The sequence below is a fragment of the Callorhinus ursinus genome, unplaced genomic scaffold (genome assembly GCF_003265705.2).
Source record: "Callorhinus ursinus isolate GAN/ISIS: 27379988/994484 unplaced genomic scaffold, GSC_fseal_2.0 scaffold11, whole genome shotgun sequence".
Classification (NCBI taxonomy): Eukaryota; Metazoa; Chordata; class Mammalia; order Carnivora; family Otariidae; genus Callorhinus; species Callorhinus ursinus.
In genome coordinates, this window is record NW_027397073.1 from 6,833,435 (window position 1) to 6,848,325 (window position 14,891).

Consider the following 14,891-nt stretch of genomic DNA (forward strand, 5'->3'; position numbering starts at 1 on the left):
ATAGCCCATACCCTCCCCAATGTCTATCACCCAGCCACCCCATCCCTCCCACCCCCCCACCACTCCAGCAACCCTCAGTTTGTTTCCTGAGATTAAGAATTCCTCATATCAGTGAGGTCATAGGATACATGTCTTTCTCTGATTGACTTATTTTACTCAGCATACCACTGTCCAGTTCTATCGAGGTCATTGCAAATGGCAAGATCTCATTCCTTTTGATGGCTGCATAATATTCCATTGTGTATGTATACCACATCTTCTTTATCCATTCATCTGTCGATGGACATCTGGGCTCTTTCCACAGTTTGGCTATTGTGGACATTGCTGCTATAAACATTGGGGTGCACGTACTCCTTCGGATCTCTACATTTGTATCTTTGGGGTAAATACGCAGTAGTGCAATTGCTGGATCATATGGTAGCTCTATTTTCAACTTTTTGAGGAACCTCCATACTGTTTTCCAGAGTGGTTGCACCAACTTGCATTCCCACCAACAGTGTAGGAGGGTTCCCCTTTCACCGCATCCCCGCCAACATCTGTCATTTCCTGACTTGTTTAATTTTAGCCATTCTGACTGGTGGGAGGTGGTATCTCATTGAGGTTTTGATTTGGATTTCCCTGATGCCAAGCGATGTTGAGCACTTTTTCATGTGTCTTTTGGCCATTTGGATGTCTTCTTTGGAAAAATGTCTGTTCATGTCTTCTGCCCATTTCTTGATTGGATTATTTGTTCTTTGGGTGTTGAGTTTGATGAGTTCTTTATGGATTTTCGGTATTAGCCCTTTATCTGATATGTCATTTGCAAATATTTTCTCCCATTCTGTCGGTTGTCTTTTGGTTTTGTGGACTGTTTCTTTTGCTGTGCAAAAGCTTTTTATCTTGATGAAATCCCAATAGTTCATTTTTGACCTTGCTTCCCCTGCCTTTGGCGATGTTTCTAGGAAGAAGTTGCTGCGGCTGAGGTCGAAGAGGTTGCTCCCTGTGTTCTTCTTTAGGATTTTGATGGACTCCTGTCTCATGTTTAGGTCTTTCAACCATTTGGAGTCTATTTTTGTGTGTGGTGTAAGGAAATGGTCCAGTTTCATTCTTCTGCATGTGGCTGTCCAATTTTCCCAACACCATTTGTTGAAGAGACTGTCTTTTTTCCATTGGACATTCTTTCCTGCTTTGTCAAAGATGGGTTGACCATAGAGTTGAGGGTCCATTTCTGGGCTCTCTCTTCTGTTCCATTGATCTATGTGTCTGTTTTTGTGCCAGTACCATACTGTCTTGATGATGACAGCTTTGTAATAGAGCTGGAAGTCCGGAATTGTGCTGCCACCAGCTTTGCTTTTCTTTTTCAATATCCCTCTAGCTATTTGGGGTCTCTTCTGGTTCCATACAAATTTTAGGATTATTTGTTCCATTTCTTTGAAAAAGGTGGATGGTATTTTGATGAGGATTGCATTGAATGTGTAGATTGCTCTAGGTAGCATTGACATCTTCACAATGTGTGTTCTTCCGATGCATGAGCATGGAACGTTTTTCCATTTCTTTGTGTCTTCTTCAATTTCTTTCATGAGTATTTTATAGTTTTCTGAGTACAGATCCTTTGCCTCTTTGGTTAAATTTATTCCTAGGTATCTTAAGGTTTTGGGTGCAGTTGTAAATGGGATCGGCTCCTTAATTTGTCTCTCTTCTGTCTTGTTGTTGGTGTATAGGAATGCCACTGATTTCTTTGCATTGATTTTATATCCTGCTACTTTACCGAATTCCTGTATGAGTTCTAGCAGTTTTGGGGTGGAGTCTTTTGGGTTTTCCACATTCAGTATCATATCATCTGCAAAGAGTGAGAGTTTGACTTCCTCCTTGCTGATGTGGATGCCTTTGATTTCTTTTTGTTGTCTGATTGCTGTGGCTAGGACTTCTAATACTATGTTGAATAGCAGTGGTGATAGTGGACATCCCTGCCACGTTCCTGACCTTAGGGGAAAAGCTCTCAGCTTTTCCCCATTGAGAATGATATTGGCTGTAGGTTTTTCATAGATGGCTTTTATGATATTGAGGTATGTACCCTCTATCCCTGTACTTTGAAGAGTTTTGATCAAGAAACAATGCTGTACTTTGTCAAATGCTTTTTCTGCATCTATTGAGAGGATCATATGATTCTTGTTCTTTCTATTGTTAATATATTGTATCACGTTGATTGATTTGCGGATGTTGAACCAACCTTGCAGCCCAGGGATAAATCCCACTTGATCGTGGTGAGTAGTTCTTTTAATGTACTGTTGGATCCTATTGGCTAGTATTTTGGTGAGAATTTTTGCATCCATGTTCATCAAGGATATTGGTCTGTAATTCTCCTTTTTGGTGGGGTCTTTGTCTGCTTTTGGGATCAAGGTAATGGTGGCCTCATAAAACGAGTTTGGAAGTTTTCCTTCCATTTCTATTTTTTGGAACAGTTTCAGGAGAACAGTTATTAATTCTTCTTTAAATGTGTGGTAGAATTCCCCTGGGAAGCCATCTGGCCCCGGGCTTTTGTTTTTTGGGAGATTTTTGATGACTGCTCCAATTTCCTTAGTGGTTATAGGTCTGTTCAGGTTTTCTATTTCTTCCTGGTTCAGTTTTGGTAGTTGACACAACTCTAGGAATGCATCCATTTCTTCCAGGTTATCTAATTTGCTGGCATATAGTTGCTCATAATATGTTCTTATAATTGTATTCCTTTGGTGTTGGTTGTGATCTCTCTTCTTTCATTCATGATTTTGTTGATTTGTGTCATTTGTCTTTTCTTTTTGGTAAGTCTGGCCAGGGGTTTATCAATCTTGTTAATTCTTTCAAAGAACCAGCTCTTAGTTTCGTTGATCTGTTCTCCTGTTCCTTTGGTTTCTATCTCATTGATTTCTGCTCTGATCTTTATTATTTCTCTTCTTCTGCTGGGTTTAGGCTTTATTTGCTGTTTTTTCTCTAGCTCCTTTAGGTGTAGGGTTAGGTTGTGTATTTGAGACCTTTCTTGTTTCTTGAGAAAGGCTTGTATTGCTATATACTTTCCTCTTAGGACTGCCTTTGCTGCATCCCAAAGATTTTGAGCAGTTGTGTTTTCATTTTCATTGGTTTCCATGAATTTTTTAAATTCTTCTTTAATTTCCTGGTTGACCCATTCATTCTTTAGTAGGATGCTCTTTAGCCTCCATGTATTTGAGTTCTTTCCGACTTTCCTCTTGTGCTTGAGTTCTAGTTTCAAAGCATTGTGGTCTGAAAATATGCAGGGAATGATCCCAATCTTTTGGTACCGGTTGAGACCTGATTTGTGACCTAGGATGTGATCAATTCTGGAGAATGTTCCATGGGCACTAGAGAAGAATGTGTATTCCGTTGCTTTGCAATGGAATGTTCTGAATATGTCTGTGAAGTCCATTTGGTCCAGTGTGTCATTTAAAGTCTTGATTTCCTTGTTGATCTTTTGCCTAGATGATCTGTCCATTTCAGTCAGGGGGGTTTTAAAGTCCCCCACTATTATTGTATTGTTGTCAATGTGTTTCTTTGCTTTTGTTGTTAATTGCCTTACATAATTGGCTGCTCCCATGTTAGGCGCCTAGATATTTACAATTGTTAGATCTTCTTGTTGGATAGACCCTTTAAGTAGGATACAGTGTCCTTCCTCATCTCTTATTACAGTCTTTGGTTTAAAATCTAATTTGTCTGATAAATGGATTGCCACCCCAGCTTTCTTTTGGTGTCCATTAGCATCGTAAATGGTTTTCCACCCCCTCACTTTCAGTGTGGGGGTGTCTTTGGGTCTAAAGTGAGTCTCTTGTGGACAGCATATCGGTGGGTCTTGTTTTTTAATCCAATCTGATAACCTGTGTCTTTTGATTGGGCCATTTAGCCCATTTCCATTCAGGGTAACTATTGAAAGATATGAATTTAGTGCCATTGTATTGCCTGTAAGGTGACTGTTACTGTATATTGTTTTTGTTCCTTTTTGGTCTGTGCTGCTTTTAGGCTCTCTCTTTGTTTAGAGCACCTCTTTCAATATTTCTTGTAGGGCTGGTTTTGTGTTTGCAAATTCCTTTAGTTTTTGTTTGTCCTGGAAGCTTTTTACCTCTCCTTCTATTTGCAATGACAGCCTAGCTGGATACAGTATTCTTGGCTGCATATTTTTCTTGTTTAGTGCTCTGAATATATCATGCCAGTCCTTTCTGGCCTGCCAGGTCTCTGTGGATAGGTCTGTTGCCAATCTACTGTTTCTACCATTATAGGTTACAGATCTCTTCTCCCGAGCTGCTTTCAGGATTTTCTCTTTGTCTCTGAGACTCGTAAGTTTTAGTATTAGGTGTCGGGGTGTTGACCTATTTTTATTGATTTTGAGAGGGGTTCTCTGTGCTTCCTGGATTTTGATGCCTGTTTCCTTCCCCACGTTAGGGAAGTTCTCTGCTATAATTTACTCCAATATACCTTCTGCCCCTCTCTCTTCTTCTGCTGGGATCCCAATTTTTCTAATGTTGTTTTGTCTTATCGTATCGCTTATCTTTCGAATTCTGCCCTCGTGATCCAGTAGTTGTTTATCTCTCTTTTTCTCAGCTTCTTTATTTTCCATCATTTGGTCTTCTATATCGCTAATTCTCTCTTTTGCCTCATTTATCCTAGCACTTAGTGCCCCCATTTTTGATTGCACCTCATTAATAGCCTAATAGCACCTCATTAATAGATTTCGACTTGGTTAGATTTTAGTTCTTTTATTTCTCCAGAAAGAAAGGGTTTCTCTAATAACTTCCACGCTTTTTTCAAGCCCAGGTAGTATCTTTAAAATCATGATTCTGAACTTTAGGTCCGACATCATACTAATGTCTGTATTGAGTAGGTCCCTGGCTGACGGTACTACCTCTTGTTCTTTTTGCTGAGGTGATTTTTTTCGTCTTGTCATTTTGTCCAGAGGAGAACAGATGAATGAGAGAACAAAATGCTAACAGGGTAACAATGTCCCCAGCAAATATACTCTAAACAAATCAGAAAACACCTGTAACCAGGGGAAAAGAAAGGGAAAGAAAGAAAAAAGAGGAAAAAAAAGGAAAAAGAAAAAGATAATCAAAAACAGAACAAAAGAAAAAAAACAGAATGTAATTGAATATGATCAGCCTGGTGCATAGATTAGTGCCACACACTAGATTTTGGGTGTATTTTGGTCTGTTAGAAGAAAGTGCCTCCTAAAATTTTAAAGAAAGAAAGACTTATATATGTACAAAATAAGGGTTGATACAATGAAGGGATGGAAAATGACTGTAAAGATGAAAATTATAAAAAAATTTAAAAAAGGAATTGATAAGGTGTTTGAAAAAAGAAGATTAAAAAAAAGAAAGAAAGAAAAAAGGGAGAGAATGTGATCAGGCAGGAGACTAGAACAAAGCCATACAGTAGAGATTTAGGGTGTATTTTGATATTTTAGAAGAAACTATCTCAAGGGTGCCTGGGTGGCTCAGTTGGTTAAGCGACTGCCTTCGGCTCAGGTCATGATCCTGGAGTCCCAGGATCGAGTCCCACATCGGGCTCCCTGCTCAGCAGGGAGTCTGCTTCTCCCTCCGCCTCTCTTCCCTCTCATGCTCTCTCTCTCTCATTCTCTCTCTCTCAAATAAATAAATAAAATCTTTAAAAAAAAAAAAAAGAAACTATCTCAAAATTTTAGAGGAAAAAACTTATATATATGTGCCAAAAGTAAGGGTAACTACTATGAAGGGATAGAATATGACTCTAAAAATGAAAAATAAAAATGTTTTTTTAAAAAAGAGATTGATAAGGTTTTGGTTGAAAAAGGGAAAAAGAAAAATTAAAACAGTTAAAAAAATTAACTTTGAAAGACTAATGAATCATGGTAAAAAACTATGTGCAGTATTCCCCTAGCCCTGGAGTTTTCCCGTTCTCATTGATCGGTAAACAGTCTTGGCTGGCTGTTCTTGCTGATCTTCTTGGGGAGGGGTCTGTTGCGGTGGTTTCTAAATGTCTTTGCCGGAGGCGGAATTGCCCCACCCTTGTCGTGCGGGCTAAGTAATCTACTCGGGTTTGGTCTCGGGAGCTTTTGTTCTCTGCCCGCTTTCCCTACAGCTTTGGAGGAGGAGAGTGAAAATGGCGGCCTCCTAATCTCCGCCCGGAGGAGCTGAGAACTCGGGGCCTCGCTCCTCAGTGTGCCCCCTGAGAAAAGCAGTCAGTCACTCCCGTCTCCCCGGCCTCTGGCTGCATTCCGTGCTCACCTGGCCTGTGACCGAGCGTTTCTGTCTCTGGCACCTGACTTGGTGTGGGTCTCCAAACCCAGCAGATCCCTGCGGTGTGCTCCCGCGCCGCTTCTCCCGGGGAGGAAGGGGTGTCTCCCTAGATCTGCCTCTTGTTGGGTCCCTTTTGGTGGATCAGTGGCCCAACTGTCACCGATCACAGTTTATGGCAACCCCGAGCTGAGAGCCCGCGCCTCGGCTCCGTCTCTGCAGCCGGCTTCCCCGCTCCGATACCTGGGAGCTCTGCCGCACTCAGGCACCCCCGGTCTTTCTGTGACCCCAAGGGTCCTGAGACCACACTGTCCCGTGAGTGATCCACCCCCGCTTAGCCGCTGGAGCGACGTCCCTCCGCGGAGCCGACTTCTAAAAGGTCCGATTTTGTGCTCGGCAGCTCTTACCACTTGCCAGAAGCGGCCTACGGAGGCCCCCTCCCCCGCCGTCTATCCGCCCGAATATCGCCTCAGATTCACTTCTCCGCATGTCCTACCTTCCAGAAGGTGGTCCCTTTTCTGTTCAGAGAGTTGTTGCTATTCTTTTCTTCGATCTGTTGAGTTCGTAGGTGTTCAGAATGGTTTGATCCCTATTCAGCTGAATTCCTGATACCAGAGGAAATCCAGGTCTCCTACTCCTCTGACATCTTGCTCCGCCCCCCCATCTTTTTGTAACTTTAAAGGTCATTTTTATTTCTTTTTCTATAAACAGTCCAGGCATTTATCCATTTATAATCCATTTATCTCTTGGGTCATTGATCTTTTATTCTTTTAACTGATTTCTACGAGCTTTTATATATTAAGGACATTGACCTTCCAAGATAAGTTGCAATTTTATTCCCTCAGGTTTTTCTTTCTTCCTAATGATGCTTTTGACTATGCAAAATCTTTTATTCATTTGTTTGTTTTTTTAAAGAGATTTATTTATTTGAGAAAGAGAGGGAGAGAGTGTGAGCACAGATGGGACGGGCAGAGGGAAAGGGAGAGAGAATCTTCAGCAGGCTCCCCACTGAGCCAGGATCCCAGTGCGGGGCTCCATCCCATGACCCTGAGATCATGACCTGAGCCGAAATCAAGAGTTGGACGCTAACCGACTGAGCCACAGGAACCCCTTCATTTGTTTATTTTTGTTTAGCTGGCTTTATCATTTTCTTTTTAAAAAATTGGTTCTGGATTTTGAATCATAGAAAGATTTTCTTCACACCTTGGGAATAACATGCTCTGTTTTTCCATTTCTTGAAGTCTACATTTTCGTCTTTTAAGAGTCTTTTTCTCATATAGATTTTGTACATTTCTTATTGTTTATTCACATGTGTGTGAATGTATATTTGTGTGGGTGTTTAACAGCTTTATTGAAGTATAATTGACATAAGTTGCACATGTTTTAAAAAGTTTTTTGATACATTTTGACATATGAATACGCATGATATAGTTTACATTTTCTAGAGTTTGGTATCTATGAACTCATATGCTTTTTTGTCTGCTATCTTTCAGTAGGATTACTCTGAGATATTGCCATATTGATGTGTGTATCAGTAGTTCATTTTACTACTAGATGCCGTGTTCTTTGCTATTTGTATTTCAGTAGGGAAGATAATTTTGGAGAGTATGGCTTTATTTATTTATGTTTTTGAAGGAAGTGTTTTGATAAGTAATATTTCACATGCATGATCAACATTTGTACAGGAACCTCAGGAATGTTAGATTACAACCTATTATTTTCTTAAATGTGTAAACTAGCAGTATGGCTCCATATACTTAGAAACCATATCCTTTTTTACATCTCAATATATCATAAATCATTTGTCATTTTATACCTTCTGTCTTCAAATTATCATGTGATTTCTTTGAAGTACTGATATTCTATCTTTTCTATTAATGTAAACTGGTAACTTATGTCTTTCTTTTTTTGTTTATGCTTGCCTTGTCAGAGAAGCAAAAGCAAAATTTATTAGTCACAGAAATATATATTGATTCCCTTAGTTGCCAGTTTTTCTTCTCTTTATGTTATTTTGACCTAGGTCTGTCTTTGTTTTATTAAACTTTGTTATGGACTGCCTGATCCTTGTGAATAGAGGTTAGAACCTAAAAAACAAACAAAATACGCCTCTTGAAAAGAAAAACACATTATTTTACAATAGGGATAATATATTGTTTTAAGTTCTTCAATTTCTTTATCCGTAAAATAGGGACAATAGTTCTTAATCTTAATTTTTCTTTAGTCCTTAAGGTTATCATACTATTTGGTAGTACTTTTAGATGATTTTCACATATTGAAGCTTTTCAACAAGTGATTTTTTTTCTTAGAAGTGTGAAGAATGTTTTATCAGTTGCTTCTTAAATTAACTTAAATTTTCTTGGCCAGAACATTTATCTGTAAAAGTTAGTCATTCACTTTTAACTTTTGGCTGCTGATCTTTTATGATTCAATGAATTATTTTTACTTTAAAGGTTAAATCTGTTGTAGAAGTGCCAATTGGTATGATAGAAATGTTAAATAAAACAGTACTGCTTAAAATTATATTTGATTTACTTTTACTTGTTTAAAAGAATGAATGCCTCCTAAGAAAAAAATCTCATTCCTTTGAGTATATATTAATAGAAGTTAACAGTAGAATTTCTTAATATCCCTACTTTTATCAAGCTTAAAAGGGAAGACAGAAGCAGCATTTTTGTTGAGTCATTTAAGGTAAATAATGTGTTGCTACCAATTCAGAAAGTAGATACCTGAGGATATGTAATCAAATCTCTAGACTTTTCCCAATAGTGTTAATAACAGTCATGTCTGGAGCTCCATAGTTCAGTTTGTGTAAGCATAGTCAAAAGCACCCTCCATCTCCATTGAATGTTTTTATTTCCCTTGAAGTAAATAAAAGAAAAAACATATTTTTACTGAACTTATGTTTTGTTAAGATAAAAAATTTGCTAAGCACTTATAAAAGTTAGGTTGACCTAAAGTATGTCATCCCTTCTTTGCTTCCCTTTGAAATCAAGTGTGTTTTATCTTCATTCACATGGTAAGTTAGGTTCGAGGAGTGAGGATCTTTACTTCATGCCAGATAACCCCAGGCCCCTGGGGGCTGTCTGCCGATCATGTTTTGCCCTTCTCCTCTCTGTTGCTCCAGTCATTGCAGTGTCATGAAAAACAGTCTTTTCTCCTCCTTTATGACTCGTTGCTTCCACGTTCGCATCTGACCTGCTGTGAATGGGTAACTTAGCTATTCAGGCATGTTGAAGAATTGCTGGTTGGAGTTCAAGTGGAGCTGAGAGCATTGTGAACAGATCTAGAGAGAAGGGCTTTGTACCCAGTAAGGGCTCAGTCAGGGTAAGTGAAGCCGACTGTGAATTTATAATTGGGTGAGTGGAATCTCTAATTAGCATAGGCCTCCCCTGCTGCTGCCACCAGTCCAGAGACAGTTATTTTAGTTCACCAAACATTTCTTGATTGCCCATTATATGCTAGGCACTGGGGGTGCAAGATGAGTAAGAGGCAGTTGTTTTCACTCTTGTGGAGGATAGATATGTCTGCTGTAACACCAGTAAAACAGAGGTGAGCATAGAGGAATAATAGTTTATTTATTTATTTTTTTAACATTTTTTTAAAAGATTTTATTTATTTATTTGAGAGAGAGAGAGAATGAGAGAGAGAGAGTACGAGAGGGAAGAGGGTCAGAGGGAGAAGCAGACTCCCCGCTGAGCAGGGAGCCCGATGCGGGACTCGATCCCGGGACTCCAGGATCATGACCTGAGCCGAAGGCAGTCGCTTAACCAACTGAGCCACCCCGGCGCCCAAGGAATAATAGTTTAAAAAGATAGTCTAAGGATAGTACTTACTCTGTTGTAGTCCCTGTTTAAGCACTCTGTGTTTATGAAGTTACTTAATCATCACGACCCTATAAGGCAGATAACACATGTTATAGATGAGGAAATGGAGGCTCAGTTTCTTTTTCAAGGTCACTTAAGAGTCTAGGTTTTCAATCATGTTTTATTGCCAAGGATGCCTTGACAACCCTCCCATCTTAGAATCCCGGGGTGGGGTGGGGGAGGAACTGTTTGTAAATCATGACCGAGTCTTAAATTATAAGTATGATGTGGCTAAGCAGTAAAGGTAGGGTTTTTATCTGGCAGAGGGGAAGGGAATGACAGGGAGGAATACATAGTGCTGACTGGTGGTGAAGGGGAGGGCTGGTTGGGGCATGCAAGCAGTACAGCACAAAACTCAAGGTGGAAGATGTGGGAGAGAACCCTGGTGGGCCATAGGGTGTGCTCCCTGGTGCTGAGTAGTTTGGTCTCCATTCTGAAGGCAGGGTGGGCTTGCTCTTCCACAGGAGAATGCCTGGGGAGGTTGGCACAGGCTGCAGCAGAAGGGAAGTATGGAGATGAGGCTGGAAGCATGGGGGGTGGGGGCAGAGCCCAGTCCAGTTGCTCATTTCAGAGGCTTCACGGTATCTACTACCTATTTTGTAATGTGCAGATAGTGGAGAAATTGTGTTTTTACTGTAAATTCTGTTTTATTGAGAATATTTGGAATATTTTGCTAATCTGATTTAATTCTGTACCTTCTTTTGTAAAAGCTATAAATATCCTCTGAAAACTGGCCTTCCTCACCCTCTCCATCAACTACTTCACAGCATTTTGAACATTTCTAGCCCAGCGAATTAAAACTGTGGACCAGTTTCTGTTGTTTTTCAATCCTTTCTTTTCTTAAAACATTGAAACAGATCTTTTTTTTTTTTTGTTTTTTTTGCTTAGAAGAAATGCTGGAAATGGTGAAAATTGCAAGCCTGATTCTACATAGTACTTTCTTTTTATACTATTTTGAGAAGCACTCAACATATTGGAATTATTAAGGTTATTTGAAACAGTTTCACAAATAAATAGACCTTTAGAAAAAGCTCTATAATACTGAGATTTTAAATTAATGTTCATTAAATTGTATCAGAGTTAATGTTGAATAACATGTTGTTTGTAGGTTTATGAAAGTATTGTTTTAATCGAGAGGTGCTGTGTGGAAGAATTGCATGTCAAAATAGTAAGATTGTCTCTGTGTTTCTAGTTTGTTTTCTTTAGACTGGTAGTTATTAATATAATGGCTTCTGGTTTAATTTTTTTTTTTTTTTAAGATTTTATTTATTTATTTGACAGAGAGAGAGACAGCGAGAGCAGGACCACAAGCAGGGGGAGTGGCAGAGGGAGAAGCAGTCTTCCCGCTGAGCAGGGAGCCTGATGTGGGGCTTGATCCCAGCACCCTGGGATCATGACCTGAGCCGAAGGCAGATGCTTAACCAACTGAGCCACCCAGGCTCCCTTCTGGTTTAAATTTTATTAATTTTTAGTTTTATTTTCTTTGGATTAGAGAAGATACCTTTAAATACCTTTAAATTAGAGAAGATACCTTCATTTAAAAATGAAGTTTTCTTTTTGGTTAAGTAAATGGTTAGTTTTTGTCAGTGTTTCTTGGACATTTGAGGAGTTGTATTCTTTGAAATGTTCAAAGTTTATATCAACTTATTTATGAATTAAGTTAAAAATGACTGGGTTAAAAGCTGTATGACCATCTTTGTTTCAATAACAGGTTTTGCTTGATACTGTATGTTATTCAGACCATACAGACTCAATTCATATTGTGTCTTTACTCTTTTTTTTTAAAATTTTTTTTAAAGAATTTATTTATTTGACAGAGAGAGTGACAGTGAGAGAGGGAACACAAGCAGGGGGAGTGGGAGAGGGAGAAGCAGGCTTCCCGCAGAGGAGGGAGCCCGATATGGGACTCGATCCCAGGACCCTGGGATCATGACCTGAGCCGAAGGCAGACGCTTAACAAGTGGGCCACCCAGGTGCCCCTGGGTCTTTACTCTTGATTATGCATTTCATCAAGAGAAAATGACCCCCTTTATCCAATTTTTTTTGCCCTGAATTATTCATTATTCCTATTTCATAGATTTTTTATTCATATTTCACTACACACTTAATTTTTAACCTTTTATGCACAAAGATAAAGGTATCTTTTTATATGTGTCAATTATTAATTTTGTTTTTTACTTTAACATGAAAGCATATTTGACTTATAGGAAAATTTAAACTTTTTGTAGCACATTTATACTTGGTCTTCTCTCAAAATTTTTTGCTATTTCTTTTGTTTTCTTTTTTATTTTATTTTTTTACTGCATAGAATATTTTGTCCTCTTTTTTACTTTGCTAATGATTTCGAAAGTATCATAGTTTTAATTTTGTATTTGTTTTAAAACTCAACACTATCAAATCATCCATGTAAATAACAAGTGTTTTCTCATCTGTGTAATTTGTGTGTGTGTGGTAAAATATACATAACATAAAATTAACCATTTTGACCTTTTTTTAAAAATTATATTTTATTATGTTATGTTAGTCACCATACATTACATCATTAGTTTTTGATGTAGTGTTCCATGATTCATTGTTTGTGCATAACACCCAGTGCTCCACGCAGAACGTGCCCTCTTTAATACCCATCACCAGGCTAACCCATCCCCCCACCCCCCTCCCCTCTAGAACCCTCAGTTTGTTTCTCAGAGTCCATAGTCTCTCATGGTTCGTCTCCCCCTCCGATTCCCCCCACTTCATTTTTCCCTTCCTACTGTCTTTTTTTTTTAACATATAATGTATTATTTGTTTCAGAGGTACAGGTCTGTGATTCATCAGTCTTACACAATTCACAGCACCCACCATAGCACATACCCTCCCCAGTGTCCATCACCCAGCCACCCCATCCCTCCCACCCCCCACCACTCCAGCAGCCCTCAGTTTGTTTCCTGAGATTATGAGTCTCTTATGGTTTATGTCCCTCTCTGGTTTCATCTTGTTTCATTTTTTCTTCCCTTCCCTTATGATCCTCTGTCTTGTTTCTCAAATTCCTCGTATCAATGAGATCATATGATACTTGTCTTTCTTTGATTGACTTATTTCGCTTAGCATAATACCCTCTAGTTCCATCCACGTCGTTGCAAATGACAAGATTTCATTTTTTGATGGCTGCATAATATTCCATTGTGTGTATGTATATATATATATATATATACACACACATATATATATATATACACACCACGTCTTCTTTATCCATTCATCTGTTGATGGACATCTTGGCTCTTTCCATAGTTTGGCTATTGTGGACATTGCTGCTATAAACTTTGGGGTACATATACCCCTTCGGATCACCACATATGTATCTTTGGGGTAAATACCCGGTTGTGTAATTGCTGGGTCATAGGGTAGCTCCATTTTGACCCTTTGTGAGTATATAATTTAGTGTCATTAAGTACACATTGTTGTACAATCACACTGTTTATCTCCAAAACTTTTCCATCATCTCAAACTGAAGCTCTGTACCCTAAACAGTAACTCTCCTTTCCCCTTTTCCCCAGCCCCTGGCAGCTATTATCCTATGTTTTTCTTTATGAATTTACCGTTGTAGGTACCTCATGTAAGTGCAATGAATCGTACAATATCAGTCTTTCTGTATCTGGCTTATTTTACTTAGCATGTTTTCTAGGCTCATCCATATTATGTCATGTGTCAGAATTTCATTCCTTTTTAAGGCTGAATCATGTTTCACTGTACGTATATATGACATACCACATTTTGTTTATCTGTTCATCTGTTGATAGACACGTTTCCACCTTTTGGCTATTGTGAATACTGTTTCTGTGAACAGTGATGTACAAGTATGTGTTTGAGTCGCTGCTTTCAATTCTCATAGATATATTACCCAAAAGTGAATCTGCTGGATCATACAGTATTTTTATGTTTTAATTTTTGAGGAACTGCCGTACTGTTTACATAGTGACCTGACCATTTTACATATTCACCAGTAATGCGCAAAGGTTCTAGTTTCTATGCATCTTTACCAACACTTGTTATTTTCCATTATTTTTGATAATAGCCATCCTAATGGATGTGAAGCCATATCTCATTGTGACTTTGATCCTTTATATAATTTTTTCGGGGCCTCATACCTTTTAGTGTTGCTTCCAGTACATTTATCCTTGAACAAAAAAATCTGGTGTACATTTTTATCCTTAGTTTACAAGTTATTTCCTATTTTTATTTTCCTATATTCTCAATGGAAAGGTGAGAAGAAGATCTCCAGTGCTTGTTTGTTCTGCTCTCTTACTGATGCTGTCCTTTTACCAGCTTGTTTATGGGCCATGTCAGCATGTGTAAGATGTATTTTGGTCTATATTGTTAGGATTTGCAAGTTAGCTGACTGAGTTGTAGCTTTCTCTTTGTATTTTATGTATGCCTTGTATTTTATGTATGCCAACTTAAAGGATATAACTTCTAGTTAAGTACTAAATTATCTATAAATTTATGATGGCAGAACATTTGCCTTGAAATAACCTTATTACGTGGAGAGTTCATACAATTTTATATTTAATTGTTTTTTTAATGATCTGACTTTCCCTGTTTCATTTCTTTAGTAACTTTAGGATCAGTTTGAGGGCAGGGACGTCTCTTGTACTAATGCATTTTTCCCCGTTATACCTGCCACTGTGTTAAGCATATAGTAACCTAATAAATACTTAATGAGAGGTTTGCATGCCGATTTTTGAAGTTAGAATAATTAAGCACTAGAAACTAGGAGGAATTTATGTTTCATTAAGCTTTTGTATTTTGTTTA

General features: G+C 38.5%; 1 protein-coding gene across 3 annotated transcripts in view; it reads left to right on the plus strand.

Moving 5' to 3' along the window:
- Positions 1-14,891, plus strand: part of RTTN (rotatin) — a 160,420-nt gene that overhangs the window by 19,714 nt on the left and 125,815 nt on the right. The gene's annotated exons all lie outside the window — the stretch shown is intronic.